This window comes from Nansenia antarctica, assembly GCF_963989245.1.
Source record: "Nansenia antarctica genome assembly, chromosome: 6".
NCBI lineage: Eukaryota > Metazoa > Chordata > Actinopteri > Argentiniformes > Microstomatidae > Nansenia > Nansenia antarctica.
Window position 1 is genome coordinate 61,321,810 of NC_137676.1, and position 26,472 is coordinate 61,348,281.

General features: G+C 48.1%; 1 pseudogene across 1 annotated transcript in view; it reads right to left on the reverse strand.

Annotated features, from left to right (window-relative positions):
- Positions 1–2,428: 2,428 nt before the first annotated feature.
- LOC308160787 (NLR family CARD domain-containing protein 3-like) overlaps positions 2,429–26,472 on the reverse strand; it is a 34,252-nt pseudogene continuing 10,208 nt past the window's right edge. The window contains exons 6-10 of the transcript in view: positions 9,367–9,549; positions 9,003–9,176; positions 8,878–8,888; positions 7,415–7,498; positions 2,429–2,969 (exon numbers count right to left, since the gene is read on the reverse strand). The product of the transcript in view is annotated as an NLR family CARD domain-containing protein 3-like (transcript). The remainder of the gene's footprint in view (positions 2,970–7,414; positions 7,499–8,877; positions 8,889–9,002; positions 9,177–9,366; positions 9,550–26,472) is intronic.

Consider the following 26,472-nt stretch of genomic DNA (forward strand, 5'->3'; position numbering starts at 1 on the left):
TTCTACCACGGCGCAGTGGAGAGCATCCTCACCTTCGGCATCTCCAACTGGTTCCACAGCTGCACAACAGCGGAGAGAAACGAGCTACAGAGAGTCGTGAGAACAGCACAGAAGATCACCGGCGCCCCCCTCCCCTCTCTGGAGGAGCTGTACAACACACGCTGTCTCAGGAGGGCCTCCAAGACCCACCCTGGGCACGTACACTTTGTCAAGCTGCCCTCGAACAGGAGGTACAGGACCCCGGCCGCTAAGACAAACAGACTGAAGGACTGCTTCTACCACAGGGCCGTCAAGGCCCTGAACACAGAAAAGGCCTAAGTTCTGGGCCCAGGACAGTCCGGACGGATTGTATGGCAGCTAGTGCTGAGGCACAAACATGTACATTTTCAAGCCTGCAAACTGTGACACTTTAAAATAATGTGAAAAAATACTTTTTGTGCAATATGACAACCCTAGTTGACTATCTGTGCAGTATAGTACAGTGGATTGTGTACATAGCCTTTATTGATGTAAACCAGCTCCTTACCTTCTTGTGATTTTATGCATCTATGCTTTTTCTAAAATGTGTTTTCTTTTTCCTTTCCTAACACCAGGGGAGCCACCCCTCCTAAATGTTGTTGTTTGGTACCTGTACTGTAGCAATGACAAATAAAGTCCATTCCATTCCATTCCATTCAGTAGACACAACCATAGACACACTACTCTGCACGTGTGACATCATAGTGAAGACATTCCATACTGCAGATATTTTCATATCTGACACACATCAATCAGGATACCTACCACATGTAACCAGGGCTTCTGGGTCTCCATCCATTTTCCTCATCGTAGATGTCAAGTTGTTCAAGGTCTATTTCTATGATAACTGTTCTACTGTAAAACTCCAGCTCCATGCTGGTTCTAGCCTGTCTGTCTGAAGGCTCCACTGCCTGCAACTGTGTGTTTGCTGAGTGGTTTCAGGTGGGCAGATCAGGAGCTGTCCATGGTCCTGCACAGGGCTGCGTTCAGATAGAAATACATCACATAGAACAAGACATGCCTCTCTGACATGTGTAGAGTCATCATGAGGTCACACAGTTCTTTGTTTCACAAACACTTTATTGATATAGATCATTATCATCATAATCATCTTATTAAAATGAAGGAACTTGACTATAGGGCTAGTTCAGGCTACTAGACTAGTGCTGCCACTATGGCTCCTCTGTCAGAATGAGAAGGAGAAGGCAGAAGATGATACAGTTATTGTAATAGTTACAACTACATACTCTCTGACCACCAGCCCCAGATCTCTCTGACCACCAGCCATAGATCTTGCTGTCTGTCCATTTGGACTTGCAGGGCTTCACAAGAGCTACACTGACACACACGCACACATGAGAAAATACATGTATGTAGAAATATATGCAAAATATGTACATTGGATAGATAGGCAGGTACAGAAATACATGGAAAGTGAATTTCAGTTGTATTGTTTTTGTACATAATACAGCATCTGAACTCAAACACACAACTTTACCAACTCACACATCCACTCTGTCTCCTCAGGGTCAGAGACTCTGGGTCTCAGAGTTTATCACCAGTCTGACTGATAATATAATGATTCATCTGGATTGTTTCACAATCAGTTGCATTTCCAGAAATAAAATAAAAAGGTAATAAAAGAATATGCAGAAAAATTCCACGCTTTTGTTTCGTCAGTCTATTGCACATATTTCACAATGAGCAAATAACCAACTGGTTGTCATCAACTTCTGCAGACAGGATCTGAGGCAGGACTATAAACCTACACTGACACAGTCCTGAAGACTTTACAGTCAGAGACTCCTCCATCTCACAGGACCTGCACTGCTGCCCTCTAGTGGTCAGAGTGGGACTGACACTACACACAGAGGACACATAGCTACGTAATACAGCATCATAGCTCAAATACCCAATGTGACTAACTCTTATGTACATACACTGCTGCCCTCTAGTGGTCAGAGTGGGACTGATGTAACCAGCAGGGCTCAAACTGGGGACCTCTCCCCTGGATGACCCAAGATTCTGCCATTAACCCAAGAGGACGGTTAAGACATTTGGGCTGACAGGTCTCAGGCAGGGCTACTCATCACAAGAGCTACACTGACACTACACCCTACACGCTACACCCTACACCCTATACACTGCACACTACACACTACACCCTAAGCACTGCACATAACACCCTACACACTGCACACTAGACAAAGGGGAGAGGGATCATCTGTACACCCAACATCTCAGGTAAAAAAAACGCACCACTGTCCAACTGCATGTGTCTAGGCTTAATCTTAGTGGGAAATCACAACCTTTGAGTTTGAGTGTATGAAGCTTGATGTGTGTAAAACTACATCATGACATCATGTTATCATCCATCATGTTTGAGCCTGAGGTGTTCAGTGTGATCTCCCTAGACTAGTTTACACAGGGTCGCTGAAGATCCATAGTCCCTAACCCAAAACCCTGGGTAGAGGGGCTCAGTGAATGTGGAGTGGAATGTGTGCAGGAGGGTCAGTGTGTCAGAGGAGACCCTGTAGAAGGACAGAGTGCCGGCCGGCCAGTCCAGATACATTCCTACTCTGTGGGAGCCAGAGGAGGGCACAGGTATGTGAGTTGTCTTATTATTGTGCCAGGCATAGTAACTGTCAGAGTTGTCAGAGCAGGACAGACTCCAGGACTTGTCATTGTATCCCAACACACAGTCATCACCCATCCCTCTCCTGCTGATTCCTTTATATGTCACTCCTATAGAAGGCCCACACCCCCTCCACTCTACCTCCCAGTAGCAACACCCAGTCAGACCCTCTCTACACAGCACCTGTGCACAGTACTCAAATCTCTCTGGGTTATCAGGATACGGCTGCTCCTCTCTCCCCCATTTCACCTCTCTGTTCTCCTCAGACAGAGGCTTCTGTATGCTGTGTTTGGGTCCAGTGTGAGCTCACAGGCATCTGATTGAGAGGGCCAAAATAATCATCAAATCAATACAATTGGATAAATTACAATATTCACATTGTAATCTTGTTAAGCCCAGTTCACATCTATGCAACGCAACGTGACGGGTCAGTTTTAGAACGTTTAGACCGTCGTTAGAAAAAACTCGGCAACTACTTGAGACCGACGGGTGGTGAGACAGATGAGACAGATGGGTGGTGAGACAGATGGGTGGTGAGACTGGTGAGACAGATGGGTGGTGAGACAGATGGGTGGTGAGACAGATGGGTGGTGAGACAGATGGGTGGTGTAACAGGTGAGACAGACAGGTGGTGAGACAGATGGGTGGTGAGACAGGTGAGACAGATGGGTGGTGAGACAGATGGGTGGTTGTAACAGGTGAGACAGATGGGTGGTGAGATAGATGAGACAGACAGGTGGTGAGACAGATGGGTGGTGAGACAGGTGAGACAGATGGGTGGTCAGACAGATGGGTGGTGTGACAGGTGAGACAGATGGGTGATGAGACAGGTGAGACAGATGGTTGGTGAGACAGATGGGTGGTGAGACAGATGGGTGGTGAGACAGATGGGTGGTGAGACAGATGGGTGTTGAGACAGATGGGTGGTGAGACAGGTGAGACAGATGAGTGGTGAGACAGGTGAGACAGATGGGTGTTGAGACAGATGGGTGGCGAGACAGATGGGTGATGAGACGCAACGAGACACAGACGACCGTTTCCATAACAACGACTTGTGTTTACCCTGCAAGATGGCTGACAGCGACAGTGACATGCTGGCAGTAGCACTGATCAATAAACGGCGAAGACGCCGAGCTAGGAAATAGGGAGCCGTTGTTGACTTGAGTATCTAGGCGATCTATCTAGCTAGCTAACTTGCCTCCCATTTGCAACACAAATGCATTAGCTGTCAAGGCTAACGTGCACACACACACTAGACGAAAACATAAAAACACACCGCTGCACTCATAATATTCAGATCCCATTGTCATGACAGACCTAAAAGTTGAGTAAAGCCAGCTCCCTATATAACAACAACAAGGGACTATCTATTGGCTACGGAGGGGTCAGTTTCATGTCACTCACAAAGATGTACTCCTTTCTAGGTGAGAGTTTCAAGAGTCTTGTCTACCTGTTGTGACGATCCACACTGGTACCACCAGTGGGCGCCAAACATCTATTGTCTTGTTGACCCTCTCTCTTGGTTCCTGATGGGCACAGGTGAAGGTGATCATCCTGATTGTCCCAGGAACTTTAAGAGGGGGTCAAATTGATGGACTCGGTCTCTTCCTGGTCAACCAGCAGCCTTTTTGGTTGTTGTTATGATTTACTTTATCATTCTTTCCATTTAACATATTTATTCTTTAATAAATCTCCTATTATTGTTCTCCATGTGTCGTCTCCCTTTTTGTCACCTTGTCCTGAGCCAGGCAAGCGTAACAAATTGGGGGCTCGTCCGGGATTGAATTTGGTGAGAGCAATATTCTCTCCCTTTTCATAGTTGATATTCGGGTTTGGATTGTTGGATTTGTCCAACTCTATATTGGGAGACCTGCATGGTTATTGTTTATAGTTATTGGGTTTTGGTTGGATTGGATGTAATGTATTGTTTAGTATATTTGGTACGTTGGTTTGGGTGCTGGTGACGAGGGGGAGCTGGCCGTCCGACTGTGCTGACAAGGACGTAACTCTTGGTATTGGCTGTGATCTTCGGCTGGAGTTTGGTGAGTGCTGTGTTCTATGCAAAGCAGAGAAGGATAGGTAGGGCGGGTGGTTTAGATACCATCAGAGCTATACGTGAACCCCCGTGCTAGGAGTAGAAGCGCTTAACGCTTGTTTATTGTTTTCGTTTGTTATTTTTGGTGTGTTGAACGCGGGGGCGCCACCAGGCATTTGCTTGGTGGAAGAGTTGCATGTGAACGCACTGAAGACTAGCTGAGTGGTTAGTCAGTCATTACTGAGTTAGATGCGGGGCAGCTCTTACGAAGTATGTTAGTTACTTTTCTGTTTTGTATGTGTGCACAGTTACTCGCTTTAAATGGGCTGAAGATTATGGCTGATATGGGAGTAGTTTATAGGAGGAGTTTGTAATAGGAGGGGAGATTCCCGTTTGTTAGGGTTGGTTAATATTGGTTATTTGATTATATTGAGTTATGGATGTTTTTGAGGAGTTTGTGGCAGCTCCGTCGGTCGATGGATTGTTACAGTTAACGAAGGAACAACTGTGGAAGGTTGTGGAACATTATGAGGTTAAGCTTGAGGTGGTGAAAGGCCGAGCAAAGAAACAGGACGTAGTGGAGGCTTTACAGACTACGTTAATTAATAGGGGCATACTAAAGGGTAAATTGTCTGTCCCTAAAATATCCGTTGGGGTTGCATCTGGGTCCACTGAGTTAACATTTGATCAACAGAAGGAATTGTTAGCATTACAGATGGAATCACAGACGCGAGAGCGTGAATTTCAGATGCAAGAGCGTGAATTTCAGACGCGAGAGCAGACGCGAGAGCGTGAGTTTCAGGCACAAGAGCGTGCGAGGGACAGGGAATTGGAGTTGGATAAATTAGCTCTTGAACGGGAGCGCCTTAGGTTGATTGCTGAGGGAAAGTTATCTGACGGTGGAGGTGGCGATTCGAGTAATTCAAAGAGGGATAATATGTCTGTCATGGTTAGACTGTTGCCAAAGTTTAATGAAAAAGATCCTGATGTATTCTTTTCACTGTTTGAGAGTGTTGCCGACGATAGGGACTGGTCTACTTCAGACCGCACCGCATTACTACAGAGTGTGCTTATTGGCCGAGCTCAGGAAGCTTATATTGCTCTTAATGGTAGAGAGAGGAAAGATTATGATACAGTTAAGGCCGCTATCCTTAGGGCTTATGAACTTGTTCCTGAAGCTTACAGACAGCGGTTTAGACAATGGAAGAAACATGACAAACAAACTCATGTTGAGGTTGTAAGAGAACTAACCAGCCATTTCAATCGTTGGTGCGTGGCGGTAGAGGTGAATACTCTGGAGGATCTGGCAAATTTGATTATTCTGGAACAGTTTAAAACCATTGTCCCTGATCGCATTGCCACTTACGTTAACGAACACAAGGTGAAAACAGCAGGTCAAGCCGCGGTGTTGGCAGATGAATTTGTACTGACTAATAAGAGTCAGTTTGGTGAACATCGTTTTCGTAGCGAGGGGAGCCGTAGACAAAATCCGACCGTGACTGACCTATTGGTAAATCGTACACAATTCCCTAACGAAGGTCCTGGTTATTCTGTCCCCTTTTCAAAGTCGGAGCATGGCAGTCAGAGTAGAGTAGATCCTAACTCGACATGCAATTATTGCCTTGGGAAGGGTCACTGGAAACAGGAGTGTCCTGTCCTAAAAGGAAAGAAAACCTACAGTGGGAAGGGGGGCTCTGTTAGACCGTTGGCTCTTGCAGTGCATGCTTGTGGGGCAGGAGTAAGAGTGTCTGGGGTTGCCGAGGGGTCTCCCTTTAAACCAGGGGTGATGGCATCCTCAGTATCCAGCCCACCTGCGGCTACTGAGTTGGCGGGGGCATTACAGGGCTCTGCCTCCATACAGATTAGCGAGGAGGATCCTGATTTTGGTCCGTTTATTACTACAGGTTTCGTTTCTCTGGTGGGTAGCCCACAGAAAGTGCCTGTCCAGATACTTCGTGATACAGGGGCTTCAGAATCGTTTATATTGGAATCGGTTTTAACATTCTCTCAGGAGTCAAGTGTGGGGACCAGCGTTTTGATTAGAGGGATGGGGATGCAGACTTTGTCTGTCCCCTTGCATGAAATTGAGCTTTGCTCTGATCTGGTCCAGGGGGTAGTGACCATTGGTGTTCGACCCTCTCTGCCTGTGGTGGGTGTGGCAGTCATTTTAGGAAATAACCTGGCTGGAGGAAGAGTGTGGAGTGATGTGCCCCCACCTCTGGTAGTTAGTTCTGGGTTTACACGACCAACAGGACCCGACCTAAGTGTGAAGGAGTTTCCTGAGGTTTTTACTGCCTGCGCCATGACTCGTGCTATGAGTTGCATGGACCCTAAAATTGATGATGGTAGAGAGTCTGATAAGTTCACTCCTGACAATTCTGTTTTTCAGTTACCAGATCTGCCGCCGTCTTTGTCTCGGAGTGAGTTGATTTTAGCCCAACAGGAGGATCCTGAGCTGAAGCTGCTGCTCAGTGGGATTCAGCCTAAGGATGAGCTGGAGAGCTCTGAAAGTGGTTGTTTTCTCTTGGAGGATGTGTTGGTTCGTCAATGGCTTCCTCATAATGATTGTTCTGTGAGTGACCCAGTTTTCCAAGCAAAATTTACTGGTCCCTACTCTGTTGTACGACAGGTGTCCGAACGGAATTATTTGATCGATACTCCTAACCGTAGAAAGTCTACACAACTTTGTCACCTGAGCTTATCAAAATGTTATTATTCTCGTTCACCTAGGTCCGGAGTAGATACGGTCTTGGAGGTGAAGCCGGTTGTGTTGACCACAGTGAACGAGGGGTCTCCATCTCCATCCACTCCTGTGGTGGCAGCAGGGTGGGAGGAGGATGTGAGTGGGCCTGGAGTTTGGTTATGGTTTGGTTTGGTTATGGTTTGGTTACTGTTTGGTTACTGTTTGGGTTCTGTTTGGCACTGGTTTGGGCTCTGCAGCACTTTGATGTTATGTGGGAGGGGGGTCCCATCCAGTGGTCGTTTGTTAAGATCATAACCCCCTGACCTTTTTGCATACTTTGCAGAGTCCGAGCCAGCGCCTTACCAGGTGAATCAATGCTGCCGGTCTAAAATTCTTGTCCTTAATCTCTCTTTCTCTTGCTCCTCCCTCCTTAAATAGAGCTTTTCCAGGTACCAGGAATTGCTGGAGGGTGGGCAGGTTGTAGGGGAGGTTGGGATTTGACGTTTAGGCTGTGTGTGGCAGAGATCACCGTTTTTTTGTTGCAATAGACTCTTGTTATTATTTGTATTATTTGTAATCTGGGAAACAAATTAGCAGAGACCTTTTTAGTAGGCCTCTGTTTTAAGGGGGGGGATGTGACGATCCACACTGGTACCACCAGTGGGCGCCAAACATCTATTGTCTTGTTGACCCTCTCTCTTGGTTCCTGATGGGCACAGGTGAAGGTGATCATCCTGATTGTCCCAGGAACTTTAAGAGGGGGTCAAATTGATGGACTCGGTCTCTTCCTGGTCAACCAGCAGCCTTTTTGGTTGTTGTTATGATTTACTTTATCATTCTTTCCATTTAACATATTTATTCTTTAATAAATCTCCTATTATTGTTCTCCATGTGTCGTCTCCCTTTTTGTCACCTTGTCCTGAGCCAGGCAAGCGTAACACTGTCTACAAATGTCTAGCTAACTTTTCATCTTTCTCAGCAAAAGCATGTAATAGCTCAACATAGTTGCCATGATTAGATGAGTTTGCACTCTCATCGTTACCACGAAATGTTAATTCCTGTTTGGCTCAGAAACGGGTCGTATTAATAAGGTCCACTCCACTTCTTGGCAGCAGATGACGCTGGTCTGTGCTATTTCCTGATTGGCTGAAGAGAAATATCAGACGTTCCATAAAATCTGGACGTTCTGCTGAGACTTGACGTGTCAAATCACTGGCGATTCCTTGCGACTGCGAGTTCTGTCGCGTTCCGTTGCATAGATGTGAACTGGGCTTTATATGGTAGCATTCATTTTTTTCACAAAATATTACTCATTAATTTAAAATGTTTTACTAGGGATACAACTAATTCATATTTACTAATATTTTAGATTTACATATGAATACACTACTGGTGCTCTTTTTGAACTCTGCTGTACCCTGATTCTTGAGTAATATCACAGTCCTGTTCTCTACAGTGTTGGAGACTTACATTTGATCAGCCCAGGTTTGAACCAGCACCCTTCACCAGGGTCCACACTATATCAACCACAGAAGAACATACAGTGGTTGGATGACACTCACACAATCATGTGGGAAATAGATACTGTGCATTAATGTCATTGATACATCCAGCCACATATTCAGCTTTACCTGAGTGTCTGTAGTTTACAGAGTGGATCTTTCTGTAGAGCAGAGAGCAGCGCCAGTCCTGAGTCTCCAGGGTGATTGTAGCTGAGGTCCAGCTCTCTCAGGTGGGAGGGGTTAGACCTCAGAGCTGAAGCCAGAGAAGCACAGCCTTCCTCTGGGACTCCACAGAATGACAACCTGGGGAAATAGTGTCACTCCATCTGATATCAAGAATCTGATTGTTCCTCTCTAATGTGCATATTTACAGCTTTAAACCCTCTTAATTCAGCAGTTGAAAGGCTATACACATTGTATTATAGTGAACAGAACAACTAGTGCATCATAATGACCCAACATACTCATGCTTCTACACCCCAAAAGACCTCACCTCAGTGTCTGTAGTTTACAGTGTGGACTCCCCAGTCCAGCAGAGAGCAGCTTCACCCCCCCGTCATGTAGATCATTATGACTGAGGTCCAGCTCTCTCAGGTGGCAGGAGTCTGAGCTGAGAGCTGAGGCCAACGCTTCACAGCATCTCTTTGTGAGGTCACAAAGTTAAGTCATTTTGAGTCTGAGAAAAATTATGTGATGTGTTATCCATCATTTCCAGTTGCATGTCACCGCACCTAATTAGGATATAATGACATTCTCATCAAAAACCCTTACATGGGCTGTTTTAGGATTTTAACATTTCACTAGACCAATATGTTTTCTAGTAATTTCACTTCGTTTTAAATGCGAAATCACATCCATTCAGCCTGAATGAGGAATACAACTAAATACATGCAGCCAAACGATCACTGTGGTGCAAGAATTCATGAGTGAGAGTTATAGTTGCTCTCAACAGTGGAGCAAGCAACCATGGATACATGTAGTCACTGGATTTCTACGTCTGGTACAATGTATTTGGTAGCTATTGGGTTAGTTGTTTTAACCAAAACGAGCAGAATATATCATATAACTCCTATTTTAGCGACTCTACACTGGCTTCCTGTTAAGTTCAGAATAGATTTCAAGATCCTTTTGATTCCTTATAAAGCTCTCACTGGCACAGCACCAGAATATCTGAAAGACCTTTTGCTAGCATATCAGCCTAATAGAGCTCTCAGGTCTTCTGGTGCTTGCTTTCTCTGTGTACCACATGTACAAAAGAAGAGATTTGGTGAGGCTGCATTCTCATTTTATGCACCCAAATTGTGGAATGCACTGCCAGTTTACATTAGGGATGCAACCTCAGCAAATATTCAAGTCAAGACTAAAAACCCATCTTTTTAATATTGCTTTTAAATGACTAAATAATAAAATTTATGAAATGATGATACATAATGATTAAAGCACTTTGAGCTGCAATGTTTGCAGGAAAAGTGCTATACAAATAAAGGTTATTATTATTATTATTATTAGTCCAGTATTGTGTAGCCCCAGGAGCTGATCTAAGGACAGGTGGGTCAGGATTTGAGGAGGGCAAACATATTCAGAGAGTGAGACAGAGCAGCCCCCTCTGCCTCCGCACGCACGCACGCACGCACGCACACACACACACACACACACACACACACACACACACACACACACACACACACACACACACACACACACACACACACACACACACACACACACACACACACACACACACACACACACACACACACACACACACACACACACACACACACAATATAGTAATTGAATGGAAGATAATGTATTTTCTGTCTCAATCATACAGCCTTTGTCTACAAGTATCATTAATTCTATGGCATGATAATGTAACAGACATTTAGGAATGGCAACAAGAATAGTCTATAGCCCTGTCCGGACGGCATATAAATGACCTGAGGACCTCGGTAATATATGTTTTACCTGGGGTAATTCGGTAATTTTTATCCCGTCCGGACCGACCATGTCAGTGATTTACTCCAGGGACCCCAGTAATTATTCCGGCTGGAATTACCTACTGTGTTTCAGCAAACCCTGAGGTCCTCAGGTAATTTTATTACCGTTCTGATCGACATGTCAGTATTGCATGATTTCGTGCGCGATATTAACACTAGCATTTCCGGTTTTGACGCTGCACATCATTACGGCTCTGCCTGCTTCACGTCGATCGTGACCTGGTACTAATTAGTTAGATCCCTACTAAAATATGGATGTGGTTTGGGACATTATTAATGACTCCCTTGAATCTTCACTATCTACGCCTGTCATCCCCTCATGGCGACCAATAATAATAAGAAGAGTGATCAAATCGATCAGAAGAGCCAGGTCTTGCAAGCTGCAGAGATGGGCCACACTTATGACGGTTGCCGGTAAGCTCGTTGATGAACTGCTAATAATAGCTAGCTAGCCAAATAATGTTAGCCAACACAGCCCCACTGTTCTCTACTACAGTGCTACTGAAATAGTCACATGTTGCTCAAATCGGAGGGAAGGGGAATCCTTACCCGTTTCCTTACGTCGTATCTCAAATATGAACGTTATCCATGGGTACCCCCATCAGTAGCACTGCAACTGTGGGACAGTTCGGACAGCCCAGCCGTGACTCTGGGCTTATATGTAATAAACCAGTTGCGGCTTGGGCTAGTCTTAACCCAACCCAACACATCTTACCCTACATTTAAAACATCCTTGATCTTACCCCCTGTATTATTAATGTTTTGCTCAATGCACCCACATTGGAATAAAGCTAAATTCACCTTTCTCTGCCTTCTATATTACAGTGAGCAGTTGGTGTCCCACCCCCAGCGCACCAAGGGAGCGGAGAAGTCTGTTTTGGGAATGTGACGTCCTGCAAAACTTTGATGACACTGAGTGGTACCGTAACTTCCGAATGCCACAAACAACATTCCTCAACCTCTGTGACCAGCTTCGCCAGTATGTCAACCCCAAAACCACGGTGATGAAAGGCCCAGTCTCCCTGGAAAAAAGAGTGGCGGTCACTCTGTACAAGCTTGCAAGCAATGTTGAATTCCACGACCTGGGCAACCTGTTTGGAATTGGAAAAAGCACTGCATGCGACATCTTTTGGGAGGTGTGTCAGGCACTCTGCAAATTGAAGAGAGTGTATGTTAGAAGACCTACAACTGTACCTGAAGTGAAAGCCATCACTGGAGGATTTGAGAGGAAAACTGGATTCCCAATGTGTGCTGGAGCCCTGGATGGTACACACATACCGATTGTAGCACCATCTGCCTACCATACCGACTACCACAACAGAAAAGGCTGGTACAGTGTCCAATTGCAGGGGCTGGTTGACCATGAGTACAAGTTCATGGACTTTGACGTTGGCTGGCCAGGAAAGTGCCATGATTCTTTTGTTTTTGAAAACTCTCGTCTTTGCCAAAAACTTGATAATGGCACATTCTTCCCCCCCTTTACCAAGAACATACAAGGTGTTGACATACCAGTGCTAATTCTTGCTGACTCCGCCTACAGCCTCACAACAAACATCATGAAGCCATACCCAGACGGCACAGCAAGGGGACCTCAAAAACAGTTCAACGAATGCTTGAGCAGTGCTCGCATTCATGTTGAGCATGCTTTTGGGCGCTTAAAAGGACGGTGGCGTTCCATTATGAAGAGGAATGACTCACAAACAGAACATGTGAAATACATAGTAGCAGCCTGCATTGTTTTGCACAACTTTTGTGAGATACAGAAGCTCGACTACACACCAACGCTCCCAGGAGAGGACAACCCACCCGAGCAGCCTGCAGATGACCACACACCTGCCCAGCCTGAGGAAGAAGACCCTGCAGAGGGGATCCTCCCTGCACTTACCACTGCAGATAGGATCCGTGAAGCTCTAGTCGCACACATTGCAGGCAGACAGGCAGTAGGATGAATTGTGTATCAAAAACGTATCTTTATTTAAAGATTTTCTTTTGGTTGCTGACAGGTGAAAAGCACTACAGTTGTGAAGCATGGATCTTCTCCACAAACAAAGTTAACAACTTCAACGAAAAGTAGTGTTCAGTTAAAATAAAAGTATAAATGTAAAAGTAAAAATATGTACAGTGTACAATTGTCAGCACCTGAGAAATTAAGTGCCCCCCAAGATGGGTTGTTTTTTTAACAGTCTGGAAACAAATAAAATAAAAATGTAACATACCCACAGTATTTAACACTTATTTTCACTTCCTATGCCTAAACATGAACAACATTGGCTAGGACAGGGCTGTAGTTCTGTACCAGTCCAGAGCTACTCTAAACTTAGTAACACACGACTAGTCACTTCGCTTTGCTCCTTCCCAAGTCGTACTCATACCCCATGTTTTTACCCCTAATTTTTTGTGGGAACATTGTATTACTCATGAAAAAGTATGGCTAGTTTTAATACAATGTTCCCACAAAAAATTAGGGGTACGAGCATGACTAGGAAGGAGCAAAGCAAAGTGACTAGTCGTGTGTTATGGCTACCCTAAACTACAGGCTTCTAAGGAGAGTCTGGCTGGTAAATTGGTGTAGCCATTGGAGCTGGTGGCATAGGAGCTCCATATGGAAATGTGGTTGTGTCAGCCAAAGAACCTGGATACATAGGAGGATACATACAAGTGGGTGGTGGTGTAGGCATCATACGCTGCATAAACTGCATCATCATTAGTCGATTATCATGAGCGCCTCTCTTCAGCCTCCATTTTTTTTATATCAAAGTCGAGGCGTGACCTCTTGAGATCCAACCGCCTGCTTTCCACCTCCCGCTCCCATGCGAATCTCTCCTTTTCATGGCTGAGAGAATCACTTTCCTTGTCGTGGTCAAGCAGTCGGTCAATACTTTTATCCAGAGCTTCCATGATTTTGGTCTTTCTGCCTCTTCTTTTTTGTGCAACTGTAAAAAAAGAAACAGCCTGCTGAATAAGAACTATTTTTTTTTTGTAATTGATCATTATCTTACATTTTGATAATTGCATCCATGAGATGGAGGTATATGAAACACACTTCTAAAATGAGAATGTATATTAGTAGACCTCTTACCTTGTGGAGTGCCATTGGATTTGCTTGTGCTGGAACTCTGATCTGTCAGCTGCTCTGCCAAAGTCAGTCTCAGTATCAGGGGGTTCAGTTGGGGATTCTGAAATAAACAACAGCCACGTATTATTATTATTATTATACTAGTAGCAGTAACATGATCTAGTCTACTCACTGTAAAAAATGGTAGTACTAGACTAGTATAGTTGTTGTAACGTTAGTGGTAGTCGTACATCCACTCACTATTTGTAAAAAGATATTTGAAATAAGGATGGTGATATCCAATCTTACCAGATGGCTCTACAGTCTCATCACCAGAGCTGAAGTTGTCCATGTGAGCATGTCCAGGATTAGTCATAGGACGACAACCTGTTGATATCAACCAAAGTTCAGTTAGTTAGCACTTGCCAACTAGCTAACGTTAGCCTGCTAGCACGCAATACAATGTTTAACTTACCCAAAACAGCATCGATTTCGGAGAAGTACTGAGAGTACATGGGGTCCGAACCGGTTCTCCTGTTGTGCTTGATGCTTTCTCTGTATTTCTTTTTTAGGTATTCGATCCTTTCACGGCACTTCGTCGTTTCAAATCTCGTCTTTACCGACGGAGATTTGTCACAGACCTGCTTGTAGATTTCATCCCAAATTTTGTGGTTGTGGATGGATTGCTCGAAAAGGCGTTGGATGCGTGGTTCCCCCCACACTGAGATGAGACATAAGGTCTCCTCTCGGGTCCAGTGTCGCGTTTTAGGCGGCATGTCTGACAAGTACTTTTCCGAAAGAACCGTGAACACCTTCTTCTTCTGTGGAGTTAAATGGCAGCTACACGTGCGTTGTGTTGTGGGTCTGACGAAACATCTGGGAACAGCTTCTTCTTCTGTGAGGTTAAATGGCAGCTTGTACCCGAAACGCAAACATGCATGGAGATTTTTTATTCCATCCGGATCGGTCATTAAAATCACTGGGGTCCTAGGGTAAAAAAATATTACCGAGGTCCTCAGGTAATTTATATGCCGTCCGGACAGGGCTCTAGTCTCACAGTTAGTTCATCACATCCCCATGTTACAGCTACCCTTGTTTAGTAGTGACGGTTCCTTGTCTGAATTCTATTGGACCATCCATAGACCAGTCACTCTTCATGGACACACAGCTGGGTACAGGTGAGGCTGGTCTCTCCTGCTGGACCCTGGATTACAAGGTGGAGTTGTTTTTTTAATGTGCCATATGAGCTGAGCTCCTAGAGCCAGTTACACAGGAGTGTGGCATTGTGAAGGACAGAGTGTTAATGAACCTGTCTTTGTTTCATTCAGGGGATCCCCATTATGATGGAGGGTTGGGGTGCGCTGGGAGGAGGAGAGTGGGGACAGTGTGGTCAGTCCAATATAATATATCTGTATTGTAAGTAGGTTTTAGGTTTTTAGTGACCACCTCCCTCCAGGATCCACTCTCCTCCTCCGTGGACAAGCCTTCTAGTGAGAGGTGCAACACGGTCTGTTGCTACAGTATGCATTGAACTACAGTATATCTACATTACTAAGTCTAACATTTGAAATTCTGCCTTTAATGATACATATTTGCTGAGCTCCTAGAGCTGAATATGATTGTTGCATTGTGGGCCTTACTCCCATAACCCCCTCATTGATAGTTCATTATAGTTACCTGAGGACCTCATGAAACCAACAGGTGGCCTAGTCTCACAGTTAGTTCATCACATCCCCATGTTACACCTACCCTTGTTTACTAGTTCCTTGTCTGAAGCATATTGGTTGTCCCATAGAAAGGTCACTCTTCATGGACACACAGCTGGGTACAGGTGAGGCTGGTCTCTCCTGCTGGTCTCTGTCAAAACCACAACATCAGCTTTACTTCTGTAGCCACTCTGTAGATATGAAAAGCCTTTTGGACAGTCATTAAAGGCGCATGATTCAGATTACTGTAGACTGACTGAGGTATGATTAGAGGTTAGAGTGGCCGGCTAGCAATCGTAGGTTTGCTGGTTCGATCCCCACCTCAGGAGGGAGCTCTGCCATAACTAAGCTGTTTGACAACAAAATGTCCCCATTGGGGACAATAAAGGTTCATTCATTCATTCATTCATTCATTCATTCATTGCATGTGTCCTTGAGCAAGGCACTTAACCCCTAATTGCTCCAGGTGTGCTGAATATGGCCGACCATGTGCCCAGAGCAAAAAATACCAAATTCTAACAATTGACTGACAAGTTGATTACATGGCAATAAATCAGTACAAAAAGAAAAAAGCCTTTAAAGTTAAACATAGTTCCTGGGTCAGATGAATATTACAAAAAAATAACATTGATGTAGCCATTCTGGATGAATATATCTGTATTGTAAGTAGCTTTTAGGTGTTTAGTGGCCATCTCCCTCCAGGATCCACTCTCCTCCTCCGTGGACAAGCCTTCTAGTGAGAGCTGCAACACTGTCTGTTGTTACAGTATTAGTTTTAGTTTAGTTTATTTATTTAGCACACAAGAGATTGTGCAAGGAGGGAACGAAGCCCAGAAGGCTTGTACATAGTTCCACTCCCGTCAATATCTATGTTTCAAATAAACATCAAGGAACACTTAATGCATGTCAATAAGAGAAAAGAAACCACAAACAAAATCATATCCATCGGGCAGAAAGGTAGGATAGCACATACAAACACACAAGACAAAAAAAAAAGAAAACTGAAAATAGATAAAAGGATAGTAAGATTAGTAAAAAAATAAACATAGATTTCCATCTTGCCCACCTTTCAACGGGAAAAGCACTACAATATAAAATGAACAGCTCATAACGAAATTAGATATTTTTTCAGTTGCTTTCTGAAAGCCGATCGAGGTGTTGATCTCAGTGGCGAGCTCAAGGTGTTCCAGATTCTCGGACCTCTATAACAAATGTTGAATTGGTGGCTAGAAGTTCGACAGAAAGGTAAGTGGAGGTCATTATTGAATCTTGTTGGATAAGAGTGGATGTCTGATGAGAAAATAAAGAAACTGTAACCAGGGAGTAGCTAAAGGACTGTAGAATTTAGGAAGGGCTGGTTATCTAACTAACTCTGAGCTAAATCGGCAGTGTAGGAGGATAGAGGCAGGGGGCGCCAGCAACCCTTTAGACTAGCATTACTAGCATTAGCATTAGCATTAGCTAACAGACAACTAAACACACAGCAATGTATCGAATATGAACAAACACATTTATTTATACAAATTATATATACATCCCCATATATACTCCCTCCCCGCCGGCCACACACACACTCAATCACTCACTCACACACAGTACCTGGCCGGAAAAGGCTTAGAGTCCCGGACTGAAATGAGCGCGTTGAGGCCTGGTTGGAGCTCGCATGTGCTTCGAGGAAGGCAGCAGACAAGGGGGGGGAAGTGACGTTGCAACTCGAAGGGAAAGGGGCTTCTTCGTAGTCAACGACGAGGTTGGTGAATGGCTCAGGTCCGGTGGTCCACGGTCAGCTCCGGTGGTGTCGGCGGTCGGTCGCAATCCACCTCGTGGAGGCGACGGCTCTGTCCAGCTTGGGTCTCGCTATGCGCCAACGTTAGCAGCCGGCGGCTAGCAAGGCTGGCTAACGGGGACACAGCTAAACTGGGCTAGCGCTGCCAACTCAACAAACTCCGAACTCCCGCGGTGCTGCGGGTAGCCCGTGATTCACTACTAACAGTCAATGTTAAAGGCAGGTCTCTAAATGACTCGTGTTGTCTTCGGTCTCAGCACCGTGTGCGTTTACTGATCCACCATCTTTGTCTCACATTCGGTTCCTTCTGCTTCTCCTTCTCACTCTCGTCACTCTAACGCACAGACCACTTCCGTCGCTATATATACCAACCGAACATACATCCGGTCACGTACGCCAATCATACATCCGGTCACGTACGCCACTCAAAACCACGCCCACTAAATCTGGCGCTTGCACAATACTAAACAAATCTAAGACAGAACTTATACAATTACAATAACAATACATACACCTTCATGAAAACGTACATGAATAGTATGGAAAATAATAAAGGAAATAACAGGGGCAAAATAGGGCTGATTTGGGGAAACTAACTGGCTCTAAATTGTGGGCCTTCATAACAGCCGCCCCATGAAACCCTCGGTTTCATTTAACTATGGAAGGCACACTGGCTAGGCTGCTCTAGCAGCGTGAGGTATGAGGTGATAGTGTCCTTTGTAATTTGAGGGAGCTCAATCAGGCGTGCCACAGGTCGGGTGTAAGTGCGACCACCAACGTCCACGATGGCCGTCCGCACCCTTCCATCCGGACCCGGCAGGACCTTGGTCACTCTGCCTGTCTGCCAGGCGGCGCGTGGAAGGGACTGGTCGATCACCAGTACCACGGCACCTTCGGACAAGTTGTCTCTCTCCCTCGTCCACTTCTGCCTGACTTGCAGGGTCGGCAGGTAGTGCAGTATGAACTGCCTCCAAAACTGGTCCGCGAGCACCTGGCTGTGCCTCCACCATCTTCTTCCGGTGAGCTCTGCAGGGTCGTAGACTACCTGAGGCAGTGCAGAGTCTCGCCGCCCCATCAGCAAGAAGTTGGGCGTAATGGGATCCAGATCTGCTACATCACTGGAGGTATAGCCTAGGGGCCGGGAGTTCAAGATGCCCTCAATCTCTGCTAGTACAGTCTCGAGCACCTCATCGGTAGGCACCTTCTGTCCGAGAATGGTACGTAGGACGTTCTTTACTGAGCGAATCTCCCGCTCCCAGGCTCCCCCGAAGTGTGGAGCATTTGGGGGGTTGAACTCAAACTTCACTTGCTGGGAGGCGAGTCTGTCACGGGCCTCCTCAGTCATCGCAGCGTAGCTCGCCCTCAGCTCGGCCTCACCACCGACGAAGTTGGTGCCTCTGTCCGACCGGAGGGTCTTAGGGGTCCCTCGCCTGGAGGTGAACCTCTTGAAGGACATGAGGAAGCTGTCGCTTGTGAGCTGGTGCAGAACTTCAAGGTGCATTGCTCTCGTCGTCAGGCACGTGTAGATGATGCCCCACCGCTTTTCGGAGGCTCGCCGGTTTCGGACTAGGAGTGGCCCGAAACAGTCGACCCCAGTAGAGTGGAACGGAGCCTGTCTCAGTCGCAGCCGGTCCTCGGGCAGATCGGACATCATGGGCTGCGGCGGCGTGGCTCGCCACCTCTGGCAGTCCGAGCAGGACCTTTGATATCTCCGTACCGCCTCCCGTCCATGGAGTATCCAGAATCTCCGTCGTACCTCCGCGAAGACACGCTCTCCACCCGCGTGCTGCACTTTGTCATCATGGTGCTTGATGACCAATCTGGTGACCTGATGCTTAGTGGGAAGCACGATGGGATGCTTCGTGTCTAGGTCTAGATCTTGAGCGCGGCGCAGTCTGCCACCCACGCGAATGAGAACACCGTCGAGCTCTGGAGCTAAGCCGCGGAGTCTACTGTCCGAGGGGATCGGCTTCCCTTTCTCGAGACACTCCAGTTCTCGGGAGAAGGCATCCTGTTGGGCACTCTGCAGCACCAGGAGCTCCGCCGCGGTGTAATCTTCGGCGCTGAGCGTAGTATCTAGGGGTAGACCGGCCTTGGAGCAGAACATCCTCTTCTGCAGCTCTTCGAGCGTCTCACACTCCTCTCCCGGAGTAGTCTCAGGGTCTACGACCTGGGTGGCTCCGCAGAACAACGTCTTACGCAGCTCTTTGTCCTCTCTGTCTTCTGCTAACGCCGGCGTGGCTGGCCACTCTGACTCCCGCTCCTGTAGGAAGTCTGGTCCCGTGTGATACAGGTGGGGCTCAGCCAGATCCTGGAGAGTTGCCCCTCTCGTGATGACGTCAGCAGGGTTCCTCTTGGTGTCTACATAACGCCAGCAGTTCACCTCAGTCAACTCCAGAATCTCTGCGACTCGGGTGCCCACGAACACCTTATACCGACATGAGCTGGACTTCAACCACTGGAGGACGGTAGTTGAGTCTGACCACATGGTGACGCTCATCAGAGGTAGCTGGAGCTCGTCGAGCAGGAACCTTCCCAGTTGCGCGCCGTTCAGGGCAGCACACAGCTCCAGTCTTGGGATGGACTGTTGCTTTTTCGGCGCCACTCGGGAACGTGCCAGGACAAACGAGACGTGGACTTCACCTCCAAGCTCTGCCGCTCTGACGTATGCCACGGACCCGTACGCCATCTCCGAGGCGTCGCAGAATACATGTAGCGTGATGACACTCCTCTCTAGGTCCGTGGAGGGAGGGAAGTAGCTCCGCTGCAGCTTGATGTGCTGGAGAGTGGGAAGTTCCTGCTCCCAGGCCTTCCACTTCTCTTCTAGGTGACGAGGCAGAGGATCGTCCCATCCTCGTTCTTGGGCCCACAGCTCCCGGACAAGCACCTTGGCCATCGTCGTGAAGGGAGCGATATATCCCAGTGGGTCGTACTGGCTCGCTAGAGTGCTGTATATCGTTCTCATCGTGACGCGTTGGGGCTTGGCAGGCTTATTGCGATAGCGTAGAGTGTCGGTCTGGAACTGCCAGATAAGTCCGAGCGTCATCTCCTGAGCATCATCTGGTGAGTGAGAGACCCAAGCCTCGCTGCTGGTCGAGGTGGCCTCCTTCGGGAGGTCTCTGATGACTTGCGGGTCGTTGCTGGCCCACTGGCAGATCTCAAATCCACCCTCCTGGAGATGAGCACGCAGGTCCTGGACTAGCTGACGGGCTTCCGTGGCTGTCTTCGAACTGTGGAGGCAGTTGTCCACGTAAAAGCTCTTATGGACGGCGTCAAACACTCCAGGAGGTGCCGTCTCCCGCGCGGCGTGAGTCTGTAGCGCATAGGTGGCGCAACAGGGGCTGCAGGTTGTCCCGAAGGGTAGCACCTCCCACTGGTAGATAGAGGGGTCGGGGTCGCTCGGGTCCTCTCTCCAGAGAAACCTCATGAGTGGCTTGTCTTCCTCCAACATCCTGACCTGGTGAAACATTCGCTTAATGTCACCACTGACTGCGATCGGCTGCTGACGGAATCGCACCAGAACTCCCAAGAGGGCTGGGGTCAAGGTTGGACCAGGGAGAAGATAGTGGTTGAGGTTGAGCTTCCCCACCTGGTAGCTACAGTTGAAGACCACTCGGTTCTTCCCGTTGTGGTGAACATTGTGGTGCGGGAGGTACCAAGACTCGGCACTCTGGTTCGCCTCGGCTGGCTCAAGCTTCTTCACCAGACCGGACTCCGTCAGTTTCTTCATCTCCGTTCTGTAAGAAGCAGCAAGGACCTCGTCCTTCCTCATACGCTTCTCAGTGCTGGTCAGACACTGTAGGACGGTTCGAGGGGATACTCGAAACTCTGGCATGGGTTCTCTTCGGAGTAGTGGTGTGACGTATCTCTTCACGCCCTGGACTTCGATACGCACTGTCTTTGCTTTAAGGAGGTCTATGGCGTAGACGTCCTCCTTGGACCGTACGTAGAGCTTCTCATTCTTGTAGGGCGCAACGTCTAGCGTCCACAGCTTCTGGACGTTGTCTAGTAGCGCCGCATTCATGGAGTCCACACTGGTGTGAAGGCAGTTGATGGTCTGCACTTCTTCGGTTCGGACATGGAGGGATGACGTAGCTCTCCCGTCTCTATCTCTCCACTCGGTAGCGCCTTGGAGGGCCCACCCAAGCGCAGTCTTAACAGCCATCGGGCAGCCTCGTGGTCCTCTCAGCGGAGGACGGAGCGACACGATCAGTGCAGCGTTGTCCGAGCCGATGAGAAGGGTTGGCTCCGCTCCTTCTATCGGATGTAGGTCTACTCGCCGTAGGTGGGAATATCTTGCGCGTAATCTCTCCAGGGGGTAGTCGTAGCGGGAGAGCGCTAGCTGGTCTGCGGTGAAGACATTCTGAAGCCGATATCTGTCCGACGGCCGCCCCGCCGGGGAGATAGAGAAGTTGATTCTCGCCCCGGTGACCTCTTTAAGGTCGCGACGTATCGTGCGCAGAGTCAGCTTCTCCTCAGTCCCTTGGAGCCCCAACTGGCGCACTGCCTCCTGGAGAAGGATGGTCCGTTCCGACCCGTCGTCTAGAACGGCGTACGTGTCGTACACAGCGTTGTTGTGGTGAAGTCGGACCTTCACCACCTTCAGTAGGACCTTGGAGCCGCTGCTCTGGGTTGGGTCTAGATAGTAGACAGGTGTTTCCTCTTCCGGTGCGCTAACGGACCTAGGGCTTCTGGTGCCCTCCGTGGACCTGGCGAGGGAGACCTCGTGTAGGATGTTGAGGTGGACCTCCTCACAGCGGTTGCACTTTCTCCTCAAGGTGCAGTTCTTAGCCAGATGGTCGCGCCCACAGTTCCAGCACCTCTTGTTCTCCTCGAGCCACCTCTGCTTGGCCTCGGTACTCAGGTTGTTGAAGTCACTGCACTCATTGAACCAGTGCTCGCTGGTGCAGTACGGACATGGCGGTGGACCTCTCCGTCCCTTTTGAGGGGGTTGAGAGGAATCCTTTCCCTCAGGTCGGGCTTTCCTCTCTCTCCGAGGCTCCTCCTCCGTGTGCAGCACTCCTACTGGGCGTCCTCTGTTCGAGCTCGGCCTGTCCCAGCGGTCTCCCTTCTCCCTCTCCTTCTTCGGCTCAGCGTAACCCATGGCGTCTACGTTGGTGTCATGCACTTCCTCCAGTAGGAACTCCGCGAAGGCAGCCATGCTCAGACCCAACTTCCCGGGGTTACGAACGCGCTGCTGTCGCCGGAACCTCTCCTGCCGGAAGCGTGGGATCTTGCGGAGCAGCCGCTCTACGTTGGAGGTGCTGTTGATCTCGCTGGCGCCAGCTGGGCCCTGCGTCTTCAGCATTCCAACCAAGGTGTGCACGCGGAGCGCGAAGTCATCCAGCGCCCGTTCATCCTTGATGGGGGCCTGCTGTTCGAGGGCTTGCAGTTCAGCAAGGGCGTGGTTCCAGGGACGACCGTAGCGGGCATCCAAGTCGGCGAGCGCTCTGGTGTAAGGTGTCGGTGCGGAGGCATGGGCCAGAACCATGTTGTGGGCTCTGGGGTTCCTCACATGCTGAAGGAGAATCGCATATTTGTAGGACTCTGAGCAGGAGTCGTCCAAGAGCGTGTCTAGGCAGATGCGTAGTTCCACATACTGGCTCCTGTCCTCGTCCTTGAAGAAGGGGAACTTGGGTCCCTCCACCTGGGGAAACATCCTGTAGTGGATGATCGGGGCTGGAGTGACGGTCTGGGTGTCCGGCCTGCATGCCTTTTGGTTCACTGGAGGACCTAGGGGTGTGCTACGCTCTTGGGGAATGGCTCCCCTCCCGGGCAGCGACGCTGGCTCCCTCTGGGCCGCGTAGCGGTCGGGTCCCTGGTCCTCTTCCTTCAAGGTGGTCAGCTGGGCCTGTAGTTGGACAGTCATGGCGGGGGTCATGGAGCCATCGGCGGGGGGTTCAGGAGATGGCACTCGAGAGGGCCGTGCGGATGATGCTCTGGAGCTACGGGCCGACGGAGCTCTGCTGATGCACACGTCGCGCATGGTCTGCATCACTTCCTCCATCTTCTCCGCGTGCAGTTGCTCTCTCGCCATCTGGAGGCGGTAGCGCTCCATCTGGAGGCGTTCACGTTCTAGCGCCTCCTGGCGCTGCCTCTCCGCCGCGCGTTCCGCCCTCTCCATCTGGAGGCGCTCGCGCTCGAACTGGATGCGTTCCCTCTCTAACGCCTCCTGGCGCTGTCTCTCCGCCGCACGTTCCGCTCCTTCCATCTGGAGGCGTTCACGCTCGAACTGGAGGCGTTCCCGCTCTAACGCCATCTCGGCCTGTTGGCGCATACATTCTGACAGCGCGGCACTACTCCCTCTGGAGTGCATGCTATCCGCCCCAGAGGCAGAACTGCCCACGGAAACCCTGGACCTGGAGGAAGCCACTGAACGGCAGGAGCTAGGTCTCGAGCGCGCCGTACTGGGAGGCAGATCGTTAAGGCTGAGGCCCTCCCTCTTCCGCCCGCAGGCGCTGTCAGACCGGGCCTCTCCTTCCTGCTCTTCCGTTTCTACGGCAAAACCCTGCTGTTCTGCCATCTCATCCTCAGGCTGGTGCTCTTTGATGTCTGTCTCGTCTGGTTGGCTGCGCTCAGCCATGCTATCACTACACAACCTATCCGGCTCGAAGGACCAATTGTAACCAGGGAGTAGCTAAAGGACTGTAGAATTTAGGAAGGGCTGGTTATCTAACTAACTCTGAGCTAAATCGGCAGTGTAGGAGGATAGAGGCAGGGGGCGCCAGCAACCCTTTAGACTAGCATTACTAGCATTAGCATTAGCATTAGCTAACAGACAACTAAACACACAGCAATGTATCGAATATGAACAAACACATTTATTTATACAAATTATATATACATCCCCATATATACTCCCTCCCCGCCGGCCACACACACACTCAATCACTCACTCACACACAGTACCTGGCCGGAAAAGGCTTAGAGTCCCGGACTGAAATGAGCGCGTTGAGGCCTGGTTGGAGCTCGCATGTGCTTCGAGGAAGGCAGCAGACAAGGGGGGGGAAGTGACGTTGCAACTCGAAGGGAAAGGGGCTTCTTCGTAGTCAACGACGAGGTTGGTGAATGGCTCAGGTCCGGTGGTCCACGGTCAGCTCCGGTGGTGTCGGCGGTCGGTCGCAATCCACCTCGTGGAGGCGACGGCTCTGTCCAGCTTGGGTCTCGCTATGCGCCAACGTTAGCAGCCGGCGGCTAGCAAGGCTGGCTAACGGGGACACAGCTAAACTGGGCTAGCGCTGCCAACTCAACAAACTCCGAACTCCCGCGGTGCTGCGGGTAGCCCGTGATTCACTACTAACAGTCAATGTTAAAGGCAGGTCTCTAAATGACTCGTGTTGTCTTCGGTCTCAGCACCGTGTGCGTTTACTGATCCACCATCTTTGTCTCACATTCGGTTCCTTCTGCTTCTCCTTCTCACTCTCGTCACTCTAACGCACAGACCACTTCCGTCGCTATATATACCAACCGAACATACATCCGGTCACGTACGCCAATCATACATCCGGTCACGTACGCCACTCAAAACCACGCCCACTAAATCTGGCGCTTGCACAATACTAAACAAATCTAAGACAGAACTTATACAATTACAATAACAATACATACACCTTCATGAAAACGTACATGAATAGTATGGAAAATAATAAAGGAAATAACAGGGGCAAAATAGGGCTGATTTGGGGAAACTAACTGGCTCTAAATTGTGGGCCTTCATAACAGAAACTATGGAAAGTAGAAGGAAGATTTTGCTTGTTGTTGATGAATTTGTGTATGAATAAGCATGTTTGAAAAATATTCAGTTTATTAATGGGTAATAATGAATATTTCCTAAATAGTGGTGCAGATGGTTCGAATCGGTTAGAGTGAGAGATCATCCTTAGGAACCTCTTCTGGATAACAAGTAATTTGTTGAGGTATGAAGGATAAGTAGCAGCCCAGACTATATTTCAGTAGTTGATGTAAGGAAATAAGAACCTACAGTATAGTACAAGGTTAAGTGAGCAGAGGAGTGGATCAGGGGGCAAACCCTTCTCATTATACCAAGCATCTTCATGGATCTCTTGCACACATGATCGATGTGATTATTCCAGTTTAAACCTTTTAAAAGTATGCATTGAACTACAGTATATCTACATGTGTCTATCATTGAAATTCTGCCTTTAATGATAAATATGTGCTGAGCTCCTAGAGCTGAAGATGATGTGATTATAAGCTGGACAATAAATGATGGAATGGAATGGACTTTATTTGTCATTGCTACAGTACAGGTACCAAACAACGAAATTTAGGAGGGGAACGAAATTTAATTTAATGATTGTTGCATTTTGGGCCTTACTCCCATGCTCCCTCCTTGATAGTAGAACCTGAGTTCATTATAGTTACCTGAGGACCTCATGAAACAAACAGGTGGCCTAGTCTCACAGTTAGTTCATCACATCCCCATGTTACACCTACCCTTGTGTAGTAGTGACGGTTCCTTGTCTGAATTCTATTGGACCGTCCATAGACCAGTCACTCTTCATGGACACACAGCTGGGTACAGGTGAGGCTGGTCTCTCCTGCTGGACTCTGTCAAACACAAAGACACCAACATTCTCACATGTTAAACAGAAAATTATCTATGTCATGTGTTTATATGAATTTGTGTCTGTAAGTCGTCAGGATATTGACTACAAGGAATAAACATCAAACAAACCTTTGACCAGAATGTGGAGGTTTTTCTCTGAAGTTATATGGACGTCCCATAGACCGGTCACTCTTCATGGACACACAGCTGGGTACAGGTGAGGCTGGTCTCTCCTGCTGGACTCTGTCAAAACCAGGACATCAGATCATCACGATTACTTTCATAGTCACTCTGTAGATATGAGAAGCCTTTTGCACAGTCATTAAAGGGGCAAGTTTCAGACTGTATACTGACTGAGATATACCCATTGTTGTTTTAGGCCATTGTAACTAGTCTAGAGATTTGAGTGGCCGGCTAGCAATCAGAAGGTCGCTGGTTCGATCACCTCCTCAGGAGGGAGCTTGCATGTGTCCTTGAGCAAGG